The following is a 22,726-nucleotide window of genomic DNA, read 5'->3' as shown; positions in this document are numbered from 1 at the left end:
TGAACCACTTTAACTGAACAGACAATTCTCAAGTACCTCTCTGAATGGGTCAGTTTCAAGTACTTTTCAATGAATTGATAACTGCACCCTGTAAATGCTGGACATATCAATGAACTGATGATTGCATCCTGTGAATGTTTGATGCATTCATGAATTGATAACTGTATCCTGTAAATATTAGGCCTATTAATGTATTGATACTTGTGTCCTGAAAATATTGATCATATTATTAAGCTGTCTGTTATAATATGATATAAGAAAGCCACTTTCACTCAAAGCTGTAGCTTCAGCTCAGAAACCTGTAACAGCAAGTTCTCAAAGACAACTGAAGGCCATTTTATTGTCTCTATCTCTCACTGTGCTTCGCGGTCTATAAAGAACCTCAGCCGTGGTACCTAAGATTGCACCCTAAGTGGTGTTTTATAAACTTTTCACTGTGCTCATGTGAGTACATGTGACAATAAACCTAACTCTAATTCTAATTCTCAATAAAAGCTGACGTTCTGTACTTCAGGATGATGTTGAGCATCATTGGAACTTTGTAGAAGGACAAGGAATGTTCAGAGTGAGAGTGGACGGGAGAATTAAAATGGAAGGTAACTAGAAGTTTGGGGTCACACTGTAGGTATTTTACAAATTAATCTCTCAATGTCTTAGCGAATTTATAATGGATATGCACTCCCTGGGCAAACACACACAAACTTACACTGTTTAACATGATTGGTATTTGTAAAGCATGCACAAAAGTAACTGACAAAGAAAATGGAAAACTTAGAATCCTTAATTAAAGTAAGAATATCATGTTAATACCATACAGTAGGAATTTCACATGCTGTTAATATGTTCACTGTTCCTTCACTTTGTGGAGACAGTCTCTTCAGGCCAGAGAGGTCAAATCCAAGAAAGTGTGCCCAATTGACACGATCCATATAATTTGATAGAGTGAATGGTTAATCATCATGACCATGTGCAGTAGCTGTCCCAGAGAATGCTAGGGACAGGTTGGAGTGGAAAAGATGGCTAATTCTTTTCCTTGACAAATCTTCTCCTTCCTGCATCTGAGAGCTGGTATAAAAATATAAGTTGCTGTTCACATGATAATACAAAATTCTCCAAATCATAAATTATCACTGCTAGTCAAAGCTGCTGGGTGTGACCAGAGAATGATTTTCAGAAATGCTACATATTTAGCCTAATTATCCTCTTATCAAATGTACATTTAAAAATAAATCTTGTGGTAATGGAGACACTGAGATCAGTTCCTTGCTGCAGGTCAGTAATTTATCCCTTGATAACTAAAAGCCCTGCTGCTTCAAGTTTGACTGTATATTACCACTTTGAGTAATCTCCCATCTTTTGTGCCATTGTTATGCAAAAGATCTTTCACTGTCATCTACTGTATAAAGATAGTTTACCAGGGAGAGAGATTAAAAACATTGCCTCTTTGCACTTTAACTCTGTGGAGTTAGCATCTGATATGATGCTAGGATGAAGTAAAGTTTATAAAACTGCCTAAATTGCCCCAATTTTCACCCCCATTCTGGGAGTGCAGAGACAGGCCAATTCCTTGCAAAATATGAAATTGATGAGTTTGATGTTGACAGTGTACCTTATCAATTAAATGAGGAAGAGAATTAGAAAGCTGGTCATATGGACTCAAGAAAGATATTGTACTGCATAACCAATGCAAAAAAAGTGCCTTGTAAAGTCAGATTTTCATTTTCGGATAGCAGGCTTCCTTGGGAGGTTGGGGTGAAGGGTGGGCGTGGTGCAGGGTGACCCAGAAAAATAGCAGAGGTTTCTGGCTCTGAATGAAGTTTGAGCCTCAGAGTCACTTCTGTTGTCTAGTGCAGTATGGCAGTTTTTATGAAAAGAATTTTTAAAGATCGCTTCAATACTCACTCCTTAGACATCCTCACCCTGCACACACTCCCTGTGCCCCATCCATGACACCTCATTCCTTTCATGACACTCTATGTCCCATTGTCTATCGCTGTCATTGTCATCTCACATTCCCGTGGTGCACATCGTTCTGGCCCATCATACCCCATGTGCCAACCTTTGCTCTATATGCCTTGCCTTTTAGAAGCCTAATGTCAACTTCATGCCAACTCATGCCAATCCCTGGCTCCACCAAGCATCCTTTGCTCTTACTCATATGTCAACTAACTTAGTATCAATTCACTATATGCAAACTCCAGAAGCCATGCTGCTATAAATTAGTGTCTATTGATGATGCCATTGCTTAAAAAAATCTAATTGATTAAAAATCACCCATACATTTCAATTTCTTCAACTACTCCTATGAACAAAACATATATATTCAAAGTTGTCTTATAGCTTTGATGGTTTTGTTAGACCCAGTAAGTCTAGTACTTTGTGTCAATTCTTTGTCTGCTTTTTGCAATCCCAAAGGGCATCTCACCCGCACTCCTAAGAATTCTCAGCATTTGAAACAGTGACCAACATCACCATCATGTTATGGGATCAAATCCACAGGGATATCCTGGCTAAAACAAATTCACTGAAACTGAAGTGGTCTGACTTAGGCTGCTGTGCACATTCAGAGTTCCTACATGAAATTTTAATGGACATGGCTGACCACTTGTATGACCACCATTCCATGAACAGTTTTGAGAAGAGTTGTAGCTCAGGTTGAGGTTTTCGATGTAGGTTTGCTTGCTGAGCCAAAAGGTTCATTTCCAGACGTTTTATTACTTTACTAGGTAACCTCTTCAATGGACCTCCTGTGAAGCATTGCTGAAAATTCCTGCTTTCTATGTGTGTGTGTATATATATATATATATATATGTGTGTGTGTGTGTGTGTGTTTGGGTTTCTTTGGATTGGTGATGTTATTTCCTGTGGTGAATTCACTTCCTATTCCTTTTCTCGGGGGTGGTAGATGGGGTCTAACTCGATGCATTTGTTGATAGAATTCCAATTGGAATGCCATACTTCTAGGAATTCTCGTGCATGTCTTTGTTTGGCTTGTCCTAGGATGGATGTATTGTCCCAGTTGAAATGGTGTCCTTCCTCATCCGTATGTGAGGACACTAGTGAGAGAGGGTCATGTCTTTTTGTGACTAGTTGGCTAGCATGGCACTCATCCAAAAAAAACGTTCCTCATATACAACTTCTTTCTTCTCAGCCTTCGAAGGCTATATTTTCGTAGGTTTATTCACTCTGTCCAGTATATTTCTATAGATTTTACTACATGCTCTCCTGCCTCTATATCACCCCAAATTCTTGCCATTGGTCATCTTGATATGTCCATCTTCACAGTGCACTACCTTCTTACAGTGATAGGAAAATGAATAACATGTTTTACCCTGATTGGCAAGTCCTGACTGTCAAGTCAAGCAGCTAATGCCCTCCATCTCCAATATTTTTGGAGCTATTGCATGAAAATATTTCCAGAATCTTCAAAAAATGGACAACTTTGTATTGGGTTGCTTTAGAGTTGCTTAAAGAGCAGCAGTCTTTTCAAAGATTTGGCTTTAATTCCTGGAAATCCCAGAAAAATGGCAACTCTAAAGCTGAACCAGTAATAAAGAAGATTGAACCATGTATCTTAAGGCAGTAAATTTATATGATTGACTATTTTCAGTCGTGGTGTTAATATTTAAGTACAGACAATGCTGCTGTCACTAACCTCAGCACTGGGGTTCCTGTTTTTGCAATCTCCACAGTCTCAGTGGTGAACTTTCAAGCTCAGGGTCCTAAAATCCTGAAGATTCTCAAGTCTCCAGAATTTTGTTTCCACCCTCAATCTCTAAATACTTCATATCTCAGCTCTGTACTCGGGCATTGTTGAAATATTTCCAATTCATGCAACAACTTGCTAAAGGTTTCTAGAATCAATTGACATAGTGTTATCAGCGTGGGGGACAAAAAACTTCAGTCCTTTCTCATTAAATTCCATCAAAATCCATATTAGTTGGAAGACAATTTCATAACTATGAGCATTAAAAACAATTTCATTTTTTTTTCTGAGCTGAGAATATCTGTAGTTTTCCAAGGAACAAAACGAAGAACAAAGAAAATTATAGCACAGGAACAGGCCCTTCAGCCCTCCAAGCTTGCATTGATCCAGAACCTCTATCTAAACCCGTCACCTATTTTCTAAGGGTCTGCATCCCTCTGCTCCCTGCCATTCATGTATCTGTCTAGATGCATCTTAAATGACGATATCATGCCCGCCTCTACCACCTCTGCTGGCAACGCGTTCCAGGTACCACCACCCTCTGTGTGAAGAATTTTCCACACATATCTCCCCTAAACTTTTCTCCTCTCACTTTGAACTCGTGAACCCCAGTTTGGGGGGAAAACCTCTTGCTATCAACCCTGTCTATACCTCTCATGATTTTGTAGACCTCAATCAGGTCTCCTTTCGACCTCTGTCTTTCTAATTAAAATAATCCTAATCTAATGTAGTTGACATTTGCCCTTTGATCCAGGCACCAAACCCAATATTCCATCTGTTTACTTAAGATTCCTTTAATGATGCTTTAGATATCTCTATTACTTAATTTTTTAACTAACAGTCTTTTCTCTTTTTTTTGTTATTTCTTATTTGTTGTCTTTTGCGTTTGTCTATACTTTCCCCAGCTTGTTCGATGCTTGAGGGGATGAAGGGCATGATACATGTACAGAAATTCTGAATTTGATCACTAAGCATTAGTCTGTGTAACAGAAGCAGGACCATCATTGAGCTTTCTCCTTGAAATATTTACACTTGTATCATTGACCTCCTTCGTGGAATTGATTGAGCCATCATTGTTGTACATCAGAGGAAATAAGTTTGGTGTGGCTGTCTTGGACTTTGCTTTTTAACCTTGTTTCTCCATTTTTTTCCCCACTATCTTTCTTATCCCTTTTCCTGAATGCAGTCATAGGTTTGAATCGAATCCAATAGGCAGGGGAGCATCTTTCTTATACCTTGCTCGAGAGGCAGCTATTCCTGTTTGGGTCTGTGTTATGATTGGCATTTGACTAATCAACTGTAGACCTAACACATAAAAACCAAACACTATCTTCTTTGGTCATGATGGCTGCATGTTTCCAATGATGGTTATTTCATAACAGTCTAGAAGGAATCAGGTTTACTAATTTTTCACACCAATTAAATCTTTAGTTGATACTCTTTCTGCTTTTTTTGTGAGTTTTTTTTGCTTTCCTCCCATTCTTTGATTCCTGCCAAATTAATTGATTATCTAACTTTCTAATCAATCCCCATAGGGACAGTTTTGGCCAGCATTACAAATCTGTCTTGGACTATTCTCTATATTGATCCCCTACTTGAACTGACAAGAGTCCTGCAGCCAGTCTTTCAGGAAATTCCAAGCTTCAATCTTCCCAGTCAATGACACAACCTTGCAAAACACTAACTTTAGTGGCAGCCATGTACCTACTTTTCTCAATCCTTCCTTCTTTTAGTTTCTCAATTGCTTCTTGCAGTTTTTTACTGCACTTTCGATAGAGCGCAACCATTTCTTATTAGTGTGAATCCATTGTTACAAGCAACCTGAAGTGCTACAAGATGTGCACAAACTGCAAAGAAATTGATGTGAGTTGAAACTAAACTAATCACTGCTCGTTACTGCTTGCTTACTGATAATTGTCAGAAAATATGAGGAATAATTTTGGATTTTATTAGTTGCAAAAACAGTGTCTCTGATTATTCCTCTGAGTTCAATAAATGCATGTTGTTTTGTTTTGCACTTCATAAAAACTCCATTAAAAACAAATATGTTCATTTGATTGAACAACGTTTGCCTGTATTTTGGATTCCCAAGCTGTACCTCAGGGAAATTATTTTGTAGCTGCACAGCTCTTGAGAGACAGCTAGGGCAGAGCAGCATTAGTGCAATATTTCCAAACGCCATCGCTTCATCCTCTGGACTTCACTTCATACAGTGTTCAGAGGTGATGAGGGTTTCTGTAAACTGTTAAGGGCTGTTTGTATAGTAAATTGTGGCACACTCAGTCCTGCTCCCAGTGCACTGGAATGTATAATGCAAATTAATGGAACTCAGTATTAATGCTGTTGATTTTAGGTGACTTTCCACAAAATTGGATGTAACCACTCAGTTTAATCTTGACATAGTGTGTCAAATAATATGAGGGGATTATATTATCTCATGCAGTTTACTAAATAGCGATCAGTGGAAGAACACTTATTGATACTAGTTGTGGCACTTCAAGCTGTTTCTTGACTGAGATTAGCTAACTCAGCTTGGGTGCCAGCTTTGGGAATCTATTTATCCAGCATTTGATCATCTGAATATTGGGTTATCCAGCAAGATCGCAAGGCCCTGATGCTTGGCTAAACTATGTTATCTGGCATTTGGTTATCTGGAATTCCATTAACCGAACGAAATATTCCCTGCCTGTCCTTCAGATAATCGAAGTTTCTCTGTAATTATTATGCTATCAGAGAAAGCTTATGCAGCGGATTTAAAATAAGTAATGGTGATAACTATAATATAGGTAATCGCGAAGCTCTACAGTACCAGTACATCGCTAATGAGTAGTGGACTTAGTGTAATCCAGCAGAACAGGAGTCATGAATGTGTCTGTACATTTAGTTTGGAAATGACCAATCACAAGAAAAGCTTGCATAGAGAGCTTGGCCTTCTGAACACTTAGTCAAGAAACACAGAATCCTGTCAAATAATAATAAAAGCACAGATTTTAAATAATTATAAGATAATAAGAGCAGAAGAATTGAGAGCCTTGGCCAATTGAGACTGCAATACTGTTCGTTTGGATCATTGCTGATCTTTGTAACCTTAACTCTACTGTCCCCATAACCTTTCACTCATTGTAGATTAAATGTCTATCCAACTGCGCCTTGCATATTCAGTCTAAAATTGACCGGCAGGAGGCTCACAGCGAGCCAGGCAGCACCAGGAGGTGGAGAAGTCGATGTTTCTGGCATACCCCTTCTTCAGGACTGGGGGTTGGTGGTGGGGGAGCTGCAGATAAAGTGGGTGGTGGGGCTGGGTGGTGAGGTGGGGATAGGTGAAGACCGGTAGAGGGTACAACCTGGTTGGGCAATGGGAGGAATGAATCTAGTTGGCGGCGGGGAGGAGTGGAAGAGATGGGGAGGATTTGGGAAGGGAGTTGGGGGATGGGAAGAATGGTTAACTTGAAATTGGAGAACTCAATGTTGAGTCCTCCAGGCAGTAGGCTGCCAAGGTGGGAGATGAGTGTCGTTCCTCCAATTTGCGGTGTGGTTTGTTGTGTCAATGAAAGAGGCCAAGGATGGTCATGTCAGAAAGGGAGTGGTTAGGGGAATTGGGCGGTGCCTCAGAGGTCCAGTTGGCCACTGCATGCCCAGCTGAGATGCTTGGCGGACCATACCCTAAGTTTACATTTGGTCTCCTTGATGTAGAAAAGAATACAGTGGAGCACCTTATGCAGTAAACTAGTTTGGAGGAAAGACTGGTGAACCTCTGTCTCACCTGGAAGGACAGTTTGAGGCCCTGGATAGAGGTGAGGCGGTGGTGTACCAGCAGGTTGGAAATGGAAGAGGCCAAGGCTGATCATGGCAATGGAGGAGGCATTTCTGCCCCATCCACCGACTCCCTTCCCAGCCCCTACCCCTCCCTTCCACTCCTCCCTGCCACCAACTGGATTCATTCCTCTCATTGACCAACCAGGTTGTACCCTCTACCTCCCTTCACCTATCCCCACTTTACCACCCTGCCCTCACCACCCCCTTTATCTGCAGCTCCCCCAACATCCACCCCCAGTCCTGAAGAAGGGTTGCACTCGAAATGTCGACTTCTTCACCTTCTGATGCTGCCTGGCTCACTGTGTTCTTCCAGCCTCCTGCCTGTCTGTTTTGGATTCCAGCATTTGCAGTTTCTTTTGTGTCTCGAACCAAGTTCACATATTCAGTTTAGTCTCCATCAGTCTCTGTGGAAGGGAATTCCAAAGACTGTCCACTGAGACAAGAAATTGCTCTTTATCTCTATCTTAAATGAAAGATTCCTTACTTTCAAACTGTGTCCCCAATTCTAGATTTCGCCAAGAGGGGAAACATCACCTTACCATCTGTCTTATCCTGTTTCACATGAGTCTTTATGTCCAATAGATAATTTTTCATCCTTCTAAACTTCTATTAGTATAGGCCAATCTGCTTTATTTTTCTTCATAAAACCAACCCATTCATCCCAAAAATCGTTCGAGTTAACCTTCTCTCAACTGAGCGACAGGGCAGCAGTGTTCACCACTGCTGCCTCACACTGCCAGGGACTTGAGTTCAAATCCAGCCTTGGGTGACTAGGTAGAATTGCCACGTTTTTCCCAAGTCTGCGTGGATTTCTGTTGGGTGATCTGGTTTTCTTCCACAGTCCAAAGATGTGCAGGTTAGGTGAATTGGCCATGCTAAATTGCCCATAGTGTTTCGGGTTGTGTAGTTCTGGTGCATTAGTCAGGGGAAATATAGAGTTGTGGTTAGGGTAGGGAAATGGGTCTCGGGTAGGTTATTCTTCAGAGGATCGGTGTGGACTTATTGGGCCAAATGGCCTGTTTCCACACTATAGGAATTCTATATTCCTATTTCCAACAGTATGAAAGCAACTTCAAAACATTTGCCCACTCACAGTCAATGTATATCCTTGCAGACTCTGCATCTGTTTTGCAACTTTATGTACTACTTATCTTTGCATCATTGGCAAATGTGTCTACAATAGAGTTGACCATTTCATGCAAGTAAGCAAAATATATCCTAATTAGGTGGCACTCCACAAATTGCAATTTGCAAACCAGCATATGGGTGATTCCAGGGTATAGAATCCACCATCTATAGGTTCTCATGGACTTATCAATCTTTAGTCTCATTAACTTTCTTCACCGGCCATGATTCTTTTAAGTACCTCCTTGCTTTTTGCTCCCTACATTTCTACGGTACTCAAAATGCTTTATATGTCTCTTAGTCTGAAGACAGATGTAAAGTTCGTGTTCGAAGTCTCTGCCATTACTTGTTTCATATTACTAATTCGCCAATATCATCCTCCAAGGGTTCAGTCCTCACTTGAGCTACCATTTTAATTTGTATGTACTTGTGGAAGTTTTACTGTCTTTCATATGTCTTGCAAGTTTTCTTTTATAGTTTCTCCTTTTTTATAACTTTGATGTTTATTCTATGCTGGTTCCATCATCTTTCTCAATCTTCTGGCCTACAATTATTCTGCTGCATTGTACATCTTTTCTTTCAATTTGATAATATCTTTAACTTCCTTAGATACCTGTGGAAGGTGAATTTCTCCATAGCATCTTCTTTTTTAAAATAGAATATATCCATTTTGAAAGTTGCAAAATATCTGCTTAAATTTCTGCCATGGCTTCTCTTCCATCTTAAATTTTAATTTATTTTCCTAGTCAACTTCAGCTAGCACTATACTTATGACTTTGTAATTGCCTTTACTTAAGTTCAAGACTCTAGCTTCAGACCTACATTGCTTGCTTCCAAAATCAGTGTGGAAGTTTGCCACGTTATGATCACTCTTCCTAAAATGATCCTTTAAAGAATTAATTAATCCTTTCTCATAATACATTATCATTCCCTTCTATGTTGCAGAAATTATTGATCTAGGAAACAGTCCTGGCGACACTTCAATACACATTCTCTGCACCATTTTTGAGATTTGATTCATCCAATTCTTTGAAGTTTAAAATCTCCCACTTATTGTACAAGGCATAATTATTTCTTGGTTTATACTCCATCCTCCACTGGAGCCACCATCAGAAGCCCTACAATCTAGTCCGATTTTTTCCTCTCTATGCATACTGATTCTACATCATGGTTGTGTGAACTGAGATGATCTCTTATCACCCCACACTTTTTCCCTGCAAAGGACAGCAGCAGACCATAAAAGGGATATTTGCTACATGAGCTTAAAACAGGAATAATTATCATTAGTGTGGTGGAACTTGTGGACAAGCCTGTTATAGCAACTGTTGGAGAATTTCCTGCCACTGTTGCAACCAAAGAAGGACTTCTCTGTGGAGTTGAAGCCACCTTGTAGTAAAAGCATAGCTGCACGTGGAACAGTGGGAGACCACAATCTAGGCCAGTTCAGTCACCCACTGCAGAGGTTAGATGAATGTTGTGTATTTCGCATGATTGCAAATGTGTTTTGTGAAGCCCATTAGACATAGTACAAGCTCAAATTGGGAAGTCTCTCCCATTCTGCATTAAAACATGCCTTTCTAAACTACTCAAAAGAGGAGTATTTTTGTCTTCAAGGTGGAGGTTATACTGAAGGAATACCAATGGATGCTGAGATGGTATGCTGGGGATTTCTTGGTGCAATTCAGCAGATCCAGAGAACCAATGAGATATTTCCACCCACTCTATTATTCCTTTCTGAATTAATTTGGAAATTATATACTGCCCAACCATGTTTCTTGGATAACAGCCATTGGCTTTTGTGATAATGTAATTGAATGCAAACTATTTCTTTCCACAAGACTATCAGATTAATATGCGGGATGTTTTTACTCATCATGTGTGACTCTGCATTCAAGGGAACCCTACCACTAATCCCCACATAGGGCTGGATGCCCTATGTGGGGAGTGAGATGTAGATGTTGCCCCCATGAAAATGCAGCAGCTGTCAGTCCCTTGCTACAAGTCTGTATTGCAGATGGTCAGATGCAGCAGCTGTCTCCTGGGGGTGATTTGAAAGGATGTGGTCGCATGAAAACTTCATGCTGTGGTAATCTCCTTCCATGGAAAGAGGTTTGACACAGATGTTGACTGCAGGTCATTATACAGCAGATGCCACAACTCTTGTGAAACTCTGCTCAGGTTTAAATCCCAGACATAATTATTTGTGACTAGGATCAGAGCATTTGTTGACTTAATCTGAAAGCCTGTGCCTCAGCTGAAGTCTGTGTTTGCTTCTGACCCCCAGACAAACAGCCTTTCTTACCTGTTTGTGGAATGTGATTTGAATGTTAGCAGAAGCCAGAAGTGACAAACTATTCATAAAGAATAAAGCTTAAAGATTGAGGAATTCCAGCAGAATAAACTAATGTAACAAAATATAAATGAGAGTGCATTTTTCTGCATCATTGACCTGCATCAAAAGCCTACTTCTCAGCTTGAAAAGATGTGTTGAAGATACCCTGTCTTTGAACTCCTGAGAGTTCATATTGGGTCAAGTTGAATCCAAATATGTTGAATTCAGTATTGGAACTTGTTATAGCTTTTGAATGTTTGTTTAATAATTCCATTGCGTGAAGTCTCATATTCTCTCCCTTCAAATCTCTCCCTCATGGTTGACGTGCTTAACTGTAGCTCACTGGGTCATGATTTGCCTATAGCTGTGGTTCGGATTTTGCCTGCAGCAGGGTATTTGTGCCTGAATGGTTATGTTAACTCTTGCAGCATAAAAACTAAACATTGGTTATATGGTACTGAGAAGGTTCAACAGTTATTTATTGTAAATCGTGCTGTTTACATCTGTTAAAGTCACAGGCATTTCAGTTCTGCACTAATACTAAGCTATTTGGTTACAAACAGTAGCATCCTTGCAGCATGTTAAGCTTCATGATTGTAATTAAGATGAATTGACCCTTCAAATGTCATCCAGTGATGATGTCACAAACTTATCTCCTAAAGGTATACTGCTTGATAACTGTGTTGCACTACAGGTATCAGTCTGTCAACTGAATCAGAACATTGTGGATCCAGTCGAGGAACTTGAGCAGATAGTCTGGGCTAACACAAGTGCAGTAATAAGCAAGTGCTATGCAGTAAACAGTTAGGGTCAGTGGCATGGAAAATTGTGGAAAAAGTACAAGGTGAGGGAGAGGTCAACGGAGATTATTAAAGGTTCCAGAACAAGTATAATTGGATGAAGAGCATGGGATGACCTAGGAATCTAAGTTAAGACACAGCAGAAAAGGGGAAAACTGTGAATAAGGAGCAGTCAGTGCAGGACTGTGATATTTGGAGTGCAGGTTCATAGCTCCTTGAAAATAGAGTCGCAGGTAGATAGGATAGTAAACAAGACATTTGGTATGCTTTCCCTTATTGGTCAGAGTATTGAGTACAGGAGTTGGGAGGTCATGTTGCGGCTGTACAGGACATTGGTTAGGCCACTGTTGGAATATTGATTGTAATTCTGGTCTCCTTCATTTTGGAAAAATGTTGTGAAACTTGAAAGGATTTACAGGGATGTTGCAGAGTCGGAGGATTTGAGCTATAGAAAGAGGTTGAATAGGCTAGGGCTGTTTTCCCTGGAGCGTCAGAGGCTGAAGGGTGATCTTATAGAGGTTTATAAAATCATGAGGGACATGGATAGAATAAAGAGGCAAAGTCTTTTCCCTAGGGTCGGGGAGTCCAGAACTAGAGGGCATAGATTTATGGTGAGAGGGGAAAGATATAAAAGAAACCTAAGGGGCAACTTTTTCACGCAGAGGGTGGTATGTGTGTAGAATGAGCTACCGGAGGAAGTGGTGGAGGCTGGTACAATTGCAACATTTAAAAGGCATCTGGATGGGTATATGAATAGGAAGGGTTTGGAGGGATATGGGCCGGGTGCTGGCAGGTGGAACTAGATTGGATTGGGACATCCGGTCAGCAGACGAGTTGGACCGAAGGGTCTGTTTCCATGCTGTACATCTCTATGGCTCTATGTACCCAAATGCACGCAGTATATGAAACAAGAGTAAATGAGCCTGTAGCACAGATTGGAATTTGAAAGTACAGTATTGTTGGTATCACAGAGAGATAGTCACAAGGGGGATCAGAGCTGGAAATAATCAAGGATATGCATCTTATTAAAAGGACAAGCTGAGGAGGTGGCGTTGCCCCATCAGTAAGAAATACAATTAAATCGATAGCACGAACAGCTATAGAGTCAGAAGGTGTAGAATCTGTGTGGCTAGAGTTGAGGATCTGCAAAGGAAAGAAGGTCCTGATGGCAGTTGTATACAAGCCTCCCAACAATGGTCACAATGTGGGGCATAAAATATATCAGGAGATAGGAAAGGCATGTAAGAAAGGCACTATTATAATAATCATAGAGGACTTCAATATGGATGTGGACTCGGTAGCAGATCTGAAGAAAAGGAATTCATTGAATATCTACGAGTATTTTTTTGGAGCAGCTTGTATTCAAGCCCACTAGGGAACAGGCAATTCTGGATCTGATGATGTGTAGTGAGGCAGATTTAATGAGGGAGCTTGCGTTGAAAGAACACCAAGGTAGCAATGACCATAATATGGTTGAATTCACCGCGCACATTGATAGGAAGAAGCTTGAATCAGATATAACAGTAGTACAAATGAATAAAGGTAAGTGCAAGAATTTGAGGGAGGAGCTGGCCAGAGTTAATTGGAAAGAGAGTTTCACAGTGACAGGCATTTCTGGGATTATTTCAGGAGACACAGCAGAAATTTATCCCAAGGAAGAAGAAACATACTAAGGGGAGGATGAGGCAATCATGGCTGAAGTGGGATGTCGCGGACAGCATAAAAACAAATGAAAAAAGCATACAACATGGTGAAGATTAGTGGGAAGCCACTGTATTGGGAAGCCTTTACAAACCAGCAGAAGATAACTAAAAAAGAAATAAGTTGGGAGAGGATGAAATGTGAGGGTAACTTGGCTAGTAATATAGGAGAAGACTGCAAGAGTTTTCTTAGATATCTAAAAAGTAAGGGAAAGGAAAGAGTGGACATTGGATCACTGGAAAATGAGGCTGGAGAAGTAGTAATGGGGAACAAAGAAATGGCGGAGGAACTGAATGGATACTTGGCATCAATCTTCATGGTGGAAGACACCAGGAGCATATGAGACCTTCAAGAGAGTCAAGAGGCTGAGGTGAGTGTAGTAATCATTACTAATGAGAAGCTACTGGGGAATCTGAAAGATCTGAAGGTAGATAAATCACCCAGACCAGATGGACTGTACCCCAGAGTTTTGAAGGAGATAGCTGAGAAGATTGAGGAGGCGGTGATCTTTTGGAAATCGCTAAAGTTGCGGAGGATCTCTGAGGACTGGCTAATGTGACACGCTAGGAAGTTTAGTACCACAATAGCAAATTATAGGCCGGTTAGCCTGATCTTGGACTTTGGTAAGATTTTCGAGTTTATACTTTAATGAGATTATGGAATACTTGGAAGTATATGGTAAAATCGGGCTGAGTCAGCATGGCTTCAGATCGAGGAGGTCATGCCTGACAAATCTGTTAGAATTCTTTAAGCTGGTAATGAGCAAGTCAGACAAAGAAGAGCCAGTGGACATGAACTATTTGATTTCGAGGAGGCCTTTGAGAAGGTGTCCCACAGAAGCCTCAAAATAAGATAAGAGCCCATGGTGTTATGGATAAGGTACTGGCATGGATAGACGATTAGCTGACTGACAGAAGGCAGAGAGTGGGGGATAAAGGAGTCTTTTTTAAGGTGGTAGGTGAAGACTAGTGGAGTTCTGTCGGAGTTAATATTGGGACCACAACTATTCATGTTAAATGTTAACAATCTGGATGAAGAAACTGAGGACATTGCTGCTAAATTTGCAGATGACACAATGATTGGTGGAAGGTCAGATCATATTAAAAAGTGGGGAGGTTGCAGAATGACTTGGACATGCTAGACTAGTGGGCAAAAAAGTGGCAGATAGAATACAATGTGGGGAAGTGAGAGGTTATGCACTTTGGTAGCAAGAATAGAGGCATACACTATTTTCTAAATGGAGCAAGACTTTAGAAATCTGAAACAGAAAGAGACTGAGGTGTCCCAGTTCAGGATTCTCTTCAGGTTAACATTCAGGTTCAGCTGGCAAAGGCAATGTTTGCATTTATTTTGAGAGCCTAGCACACAACAGCAAAGATATTCCTGATGAAGGGCTTTTGCCCGAAACGTCGATTTCGCTGCTCGTTGGATGCTGCCTGAACTGCTGTGCTCTTCCAGCACCACTAATCCACAACAGCAAAGATGTCCAGCTAAGACTGATTAAAGCTCTGGTGAGACAACATTTGGGAAATTATGAACAGTTTTGGGCTCTTTATTTAAGGAAGGTGTGCTTGTGTTGGAGGGTTCAGAGGAGATTGACAGTAATGATCCCGATGATAAAAGGCTTGTCTTATGAGGAGAGCTGAATCTGTACCCACTGGAGATGGATGAAGGAGGATGTGATTAAAACTTACAGAATGCTGAGAGGCATTCTGGTTAGAGGCGACAAGAGAAGATGTTGCCACATTAGGAGACTAAGAAAGAATGGGGTTGAGAAGCATAGCTGCCATAATCGAAAGGCACAGCAGAGTCAATGGGTTGAATGGCTTAAAATCTGCTTCTGTGCCTGATGATCTTAAAATCAGCAGGCACCTTCTTTCACATGAGATGTTAGACATGTTCAGATGTGCAGAAGTGCTGCCATGGCACAACTTTAATGAATAGTGACGAGTTTCTCCCTGTTTTCTTTATCTGTATTTATCCCTCAAACAGTATCAGTGAAACGTAACTAACTGATCCATTATCTCATTGTTTATGGGTCTATACTGTATGCAAAATTGGCTGCAATAATAACTATACTTCAAAAGTACCTAGTTGGCAGTAAAGCATTTTAAGAAATCTTGAGATCAGGAAAGGCACTGAATAATACAAGTGTTTTTCTTTTGTTTCCCAACTTTGCCAAAGGGTTCTTTATTTTTGGAATTTTGTCTATACCTATTTTTAGACTGATATTTTCAGATTTACATTAACTACTTCTTTAATATGAAGCAAATAATATATTAAAATGTGACTTGTAACATTCATGATTGTCTAACTAAACATTTTTTTAATAAACTAATAAAAGGCTTAAGTTTCATTTTTACAATTGTACTCAAGTCAAATTCCATTCCAAATATAAAACTGAAAATGGCCAATCGACTCTCCTGTTTGCCAAGAGGTTTGAAGGATGGTGTAGGATGAACTTTGCTCTTCATTTAAGCAGGTGGACTAATTTAAGTATGTGTAATAGGAGGACCCCTTCCTGTCTCAGGTTAAATCTTGCATTCTTCGTAAACCTTAACACTTCTTCAATGATTATTTGAGCTGAGCATCTTTCTATCTGAAGTAGTTTCTGTGTTTGTAAATAAGTTATTTGCCATTTCTGACTGAGTTATGTTGTCTGAGATGATTCACTTGAGCTCCTGGATATTTAATTATCCTTAAATAGGATATTTAAGTGGAAGTCTGGAAGCTGAAATGAAGAAATACTGAAAACACACAACATGTGCATTGCATCAATGACAATTTGCATTTGTATAATGCCTTGAAAATTGTCAGGTTTTGAAATTTGCTAAGTTTTACCTGGTGCCACATGAGGTATTAGGACAGGTGACCACAGGTTTGATCAAAGAGGCAGGTTCAAGGGAGCACCTCAAGGGTGTCTTGAGAGGCAGAGTGGTATAAGGAAGAAATGTCAGCCATTGGTGAGATGATACAGAGAAGAGGGATGGATCATGTGTTGGTCAGAAACGTGGATATCTAAGATGAGGAGGAAATCCATTGCTGATGATTTGACTTAAGATTTGTTTTGTTTAGACTCTAAAATCTTACAGTTGAAAATTGGTGATCAAGTGAAGGCTGGTTGTATATTTATGTAACCTAATTTCAGTCACAAAATCTGATAACTATAGGAGGAGATTGGTTTTATGGATGAAGATTTCTTTATTTGCATCTAAATGTTTACTTGGAGAAAAACGGTTGTTGCAGAGCATATTTGAAGGAAATATACTATATTTACACGTAAAACATTTATGGCTTGAATTGTATATCATATTTTGGTCATCATTGAATTTATCTGAAATAATGTTCTTTGACTGGGCCAGCTAATTCTGGAGTACAGTGCTTGGCATTTGCCAGTTGTACTGCCTCATATCTTAGTTAGTTATCTACACAGCACATTATGTAACTGGATCTCAAATTTACTTGTTTGCTTCGTCATCTACCCATCCACATGTGCTGGTAGTCAGCAGGAAATAATAGTATGTCTGGTTGGTGGCCATTTAGCTGGCTGTGAAATCTCTTCCACAAATGATGATCAGTATATAATATACTTGTTTACTTATATACGGAGAGAATTACAATAATTTTCATGTGATTTATTCCTTAGCTGGTCTTAAAAGATACATCTGCACTCTTGGTGTTCTGCATTGCTAAGACCCTTGAGGGGTGATTTAAATGACTACTCTTCTCCAAAGCCATGAATCACCTGTTGTTTTCAGGAAGGTGGCATATGGAACCTTAGAGCAATATTTTGTTTTGTGAGCATAGGTCTGTGGGCTTACTTACTTAAGTTAATTTCCTCCCTTTTCAAACAGGTCATCAACTGTGTCCAAGTGCAGTGACAGGATTCATGGCACTGAGTTTGAATATGGTGGATTTAAGTTTTACACCAAAAAATTGAGCACAAAATCTAGTTTGATAGATCAATGCAGGAACAACCAGAGTGCTGCACTTGGTGTCATCCTTTGGAGAAGACATTAATCTGATGCTCGAAATGGTTGAGTTAGAGATCTCATGACTGTGCTGGAAGGCGGGCAGAGTTTTCAGGATTTCTTCGGCCAACGTTTAGCACTTAACCAGAACAGATTGGTCATTATCGAGTCGGAACCTGTTGTGTGCAAATTTACAACCATGATTACTCTGCAAAAGTGTTTCACTGCAAAATACTTTGGAACGTTCTTAAATTATGAAATATCATAAATACACAAATATAAGTTCTTTGATTGGTGTTACAATACATGTTGTCCTCAGTTACATAATGTTTCAATGCTGATTGAGCCTGGGATTTGGGCTATGGTCAAATCCTGACTAGGAATTGCACTCAGAGACACTTTCATTAAAATTTCTAGCTTTTTATTTATATCTGGAGAAGAAATGTTATAAGTTATATATGTGTAAACCTATTAGAAAGAAGCCCTTTTCAGAATACTTTTTCATATTGCTATGGCATTCATCTCTACATTCAGGATGTCCATCACCATCGGCTTGAACATTGTCTGTTGTGGCTGTAATAGGCTAATTTGAAAGTGGGAGTTCCTTCTGCAACTGATACAGATGGCCTTAGGGCCTTAGGTCATCTGATGCTTTCTCCTTCCAGTGAGCTCATTTTTCAGTCATCTGATCATATCTTTTATCCTCTGCTTTTTCTACACCTTTCACAACTGTTTGTCTTCAGGCACTCTGGTCAGCAGCAAGGACTTTCCATGCATCTACTCCAATTCTGGTCAACTTGAAGTGTAGCCTGAAGACATCATTTTATAACATGTCATGAATGCACCTTTAAAACTAAAGCTGAAATTATAGGCAAGAAGTTGCAGGAAAGCATTAATCAGTGACTATATATATCTCCTAGATTGTGTATCGTTTGAATGACAATTTGGGTGGGCTAACTCTTCACAGAATTTATAAAGGCCTGAAGTAAAGGAATTTCAGGAGCACAAGTCAGTGTTATGTATACCCCAATTCAAAACACATTGTAATCAAGAACATTAAGACATACATCTTGGCAAGTAACAGGATGGAAAATCTGTGGATGACAGAGACTGGGAAGATTCCCAGATCCTGAACGATTATTTGATTCATCTGTAACAGTGAAGGAGCTTAGAATAGAACATTTTGCAAAGTCAAAATCAATACTGCTGGCTAAATGGCACGCAATTATATGAGCACTCTGTACTGGAAAAGCTGAAGACTGAAAGAAGTGTTTTATTGGTCATCCTGAGCCTTCACAAAATCTAGGAACTTGGCCACTTGTTACAATTAGCTTTAAAAAGGGATTGGTGCAGCATCATCAATATAAACAATCGGATGCTCAGAGTTTTCTTAAAAAAGTACCTCTTTCAGAGAACACAATGCATATTAAGCTGCACCCTGGTATTGTGGCAAAGTTATTATCCAACACAATAATATCATGTCTTCAAGCTTTTGTCCACAGTCTGGGGGTTGGAGTAAAAGAAAGGTAATTTACACTATTTGATGCAAAAGAGCATTGGTATGATTTGGAAACCTTTAATCAAATATCATGGTGATGGGCTCAATCAAAGACATTACTAGAATAAAGCCATGAATGGTGAAGTGGGTCCAATACAATTTTAGATTTTTGGCATTTACTGTAAGTCTAGCACATAACTATCCGTTTTTTTTAAAAGAGTACAGGGAGCCCAGTAGAAGTCTTGGGTTCCTTCCACAGTAATATCTTCAGTTACAGCTATTTGACAAACAGTAGAGGAAAACATGTGGTGAGGTAAGGGTTACTTATGAAGAATGACCTGCAGCAAGTAGGTTGCATGTCAAGTAAGTCTAAAACTAGTTGATAATACCAGTGGGCATAACTTTCTATGCTTTCTCTTAATATACTCCCACTGACATCTGTAATTGTTGCTGTCTTCCCAGGCTATTGCATTATCCTTCACAAGTTCAACACTGCCTTCTGTTACTCTCCTACACAAGTATAGTTGATATCAACGTTACACAGATATGAAGCCTTTCTTTCGAGAATGACATACTCTTGTCACAATGATTTATTACATTCTTCTGCTCCGACCCAAGCATTTTTTTGAAATGACAGTATCTGAAGCAAAGTTTTCATCCTGCCTCATCTGTTCACATTCCATCTGGTACTTTAGATAAAAATAGCAAATTAGTATTCAATTCATTCAAAAAAAAATTCTAAAGCTTCATACACAGAGTTATGTTAATATTTACTTGTCCTTGGAAAATGGTGTGATGCAGTGGGAGAATGCTCAAGGTGATTATCAGTTAGATACGTTAGCATGAACATGGCTTCCATGGCAATAATGCATTTAGTTGGCAAAGTATTGCCCTGTGAAAATAAACCATCAAATAACTCCCCTCCAAGAGACATTTGTCAATTCGTCAAACTCAAATTCTTTACTTCAGGTCTTTATAAATTCTGTGAAGAGTTAACCCACCCAAATTGTCATTCAAACGATACACAATCTAGGATATATATATAGTCACTAATTAATGCTTTCCTGCAACTTCTTGCCTATAATTACAGCTTTAGTTTTTACGCAGATAACCTTCCTGATACTGCTGAACTCCTACATGTCTTCTGATGGTGTGTTTTGTTTGACAGCTCCTGATTTTGTTGTTCTAATTTAATTTGTCTCTTCTTGTTATTTTTATTCTGTTTAAACACGGTGCAGACAAAGGGAATTTGTATGCACAAAGAGTTTAGTATAAAAAGTGCCATGCCTTCTTATGGGCTCTTATCATTAGTTCTCCAATTGTCTCATAAAATCTATAGTTTTGGTCTCTCCTTTAAATGCAGAAGCTCTTCTTAAATTTGGTTTAAATTTAATGTTTGTAAATTTTGAATTCTGTCAATTTGCTTCTATTTCCCTGGTATACTTTGAATATTTAGGTTTAACCTTGTTTCAGGAACATTTAGTGTTCCACTGCATGGAAATTGAATCTCTTTGCACCCTTCTGAGAGGTGTAAATGTAGGGGCAATAAAATCCAAAGTTGGAAACAAAATATCCAAGGCTGCCTGAAATGCATTTGATTTGGAATCGGATCAAGCATCCATCTAAAAGATGTGTTAGGTCCCCTCAAATAATTGAAATAAGGTGCCTCATGCCTGTTTTAATCTCCCTCTATGGAACTGAACAGCATCAACTTCAGGATTCTTCAACCTCCACTACAACCACCACATTAAAAGGAGTTTTTGTTAAGCTAGTATTTGCTGATACCCAGTGCTGCTTCCAAGTGTGCATGCACACAAATCTGGAACCACTCATGCACAGAAATTAAGAATGATGCATGCATAATGATTTTGCCAGTATCAAATTCACACATATTCAGCCAAGCCCTATATCGAAGTCCAGTGATATCATATGCAAGGAAACTGAACATGTGTAGAAAAAAAATACACTTTTGAAGCAGCGTTCAGGAGAGGGGAGTAAAGGGAAGTGAGTTGGTTCTGCCAGTGTAGATTTCGAAACAGTGCATCGTCTGCATGTGTATGATCAATAAACAGAGCCCTTAGTTAAAGCTAGTAATTATAAACGTTTTCTAGGACCAAGACGACTGGGTGTAACTCCCACTCCCCACCTGAGCTGCAGGCATTGCAATCATCTGCCCACAGACCAACATTGCCTTGATTCAAATGCCTGAACTGTCTCTGGAAAGACTCATGAACTAAAATGTTGTGGTAGTGAGTAAATTTGTTAGAACTATGAGTTCACACATCTCTAGGCCCTAATGGATTTCATCCTGGGGTCTTAAAAGAAGTAGCTAGTGAGATAGTTGTTGCATTCGTCTATTTTTTTTAAAAATTCATTGGATTTCTGGAAAGGTTTGGTTGGAAATTAGCTAATGTAATTCCTATATTTAACGGGAAGGAGGGAGAGAGCAGGGAACTACACATCAGTTAACTTAATATCTGTAAGAGAGTAACTGTTAGAAGTTGTTATTAAAGGTGTTGTGGCAGAAAACTTGGATAAGTTCAAGGAAATCAGGGACAGCAAGCATGGTTTTGTCAAAGGGAAATCATATTTAACTAATTTGCTGGTATTTTCTGAAGAAGTAATTTGTGCTGTGGATAAATAGGACCCAGTACATGTCTTGTACTTAGGTTTCCAGAAGACATTTGATAAGGCACTATACAAAGATTATTGCAGAAATTAAAAGCACACAATGCTTTCAGTAACATGTTGGCATGGAAAGAAGAGCGGAAAGGAATAAATGGGTCTTTTTTTCAGGCTGGCTGGGTGTTATAATTGGTGTGCCACAGGGATTGGATACATCAACTCATTGCATTTTATATAAATGATTTAGATGAAAGTATGGTTGTTAAGTTTGCAGATGACAAAGATAGGTTGGAAAGTGAGTTGTGAAGAAGACATTGGAACCTACAAAGGAATATAGATAGATTAAGTGAGTAGGCAACGATCTGGAAAATGGAGTATAATTTGAGTAAGTGTGAAATTGTTCATTTTGGCAGAAATAAGGAAAAAGAAGCATATTATCTAAATTATGAGGGGTTGCAAAGCTCTGAGATGCTGAGTCCATCTGAGTCTCCTGTTGTAAGAAGCATAGAAGGTTGGTATGCAGGTATAGCAAGTAACTGGAAAGATAATAGAATATTTTGTTTTATTGCGAGAGAATTTGAATGCAAGACTAGGGAGGTTATGCTTCAGTTATATAGGGCACTGGTGAGACCATATCTGGCTTACTGTGTACAGTACTGACCACTGTACTCACTGAAACTTGCTAATGCTTGGAAGCAGTTCAGACATTCTTTACTAAACCAATGCCTGGAATGACTGTATTGCCATATGAGGAAAGGCTGGACTGGCTAGACCTGTATCTACTGGAGTTTAGAATAGTCAAAGGTGACTCAATTGAAACAAATAAGATTTGAGGGCATTTAACTTGGTGGATATAGGAAGAATGTTTCCTCCTGTGGGAGAATGGAACTAATGATCATGGTTTAAAAATAATGGTTCTTCCATTTATGACAAAGGTGAGGAAAAAGAGACACTGAGGGTTAAGTCTGTTTGAAATTTGCCTCCTCCAAAGCCAGTGCATACAGAAACTTTAAATATTTTTAAGGCAGAGATGGATTCTTGATTATCGGGGGGGTATGCAAGGATGTAGAGTTACAATTAAAATCAGATCAGCCATGATCTTATTGAATGTCAGAGCAGGCTTGAGGGGCAGAATGGCCTACTCTTGTTCCT

The 22,726-nt window shown here is 39.4% G+C and overlaps 1 protein-coding gene across 1 annotated transcript in view; it reads left to right on the top strand.

The window, feature by feature from the left end:
* The window catches only part of lmf1 (lipase maturation factor 1), a 584,123-nt gene that overhangs the window by 489,709 nt on the left and 71,688 nt on the right, over nt 1-22,726 (top strand). The gene's annotated exons all lie outside the window — the stretch shown is intronic.

This window comes from Hemiscyllium ocellatum, chromosome 20, assembly GCF_020745735.1.
Source record: "Hemiscyllium ocellatum isolate sHemOce1 chromosome 20, sHemOce1.pat.X.cur, whole genome shotgun sequence".
Lineage (NCBI taxonomy): Eukaryota > Metazoa > Chordata > Chondrichthyes > Orectolobiformes > Hemiscylliidae > Hemiscyllium > Hemiscyllium ocellatum.
The sequence above is the reverse complement of the archived record's forward strand: the minus strand, read 5'-3'. Positions and strand labels throughout refer to the sequence as shown.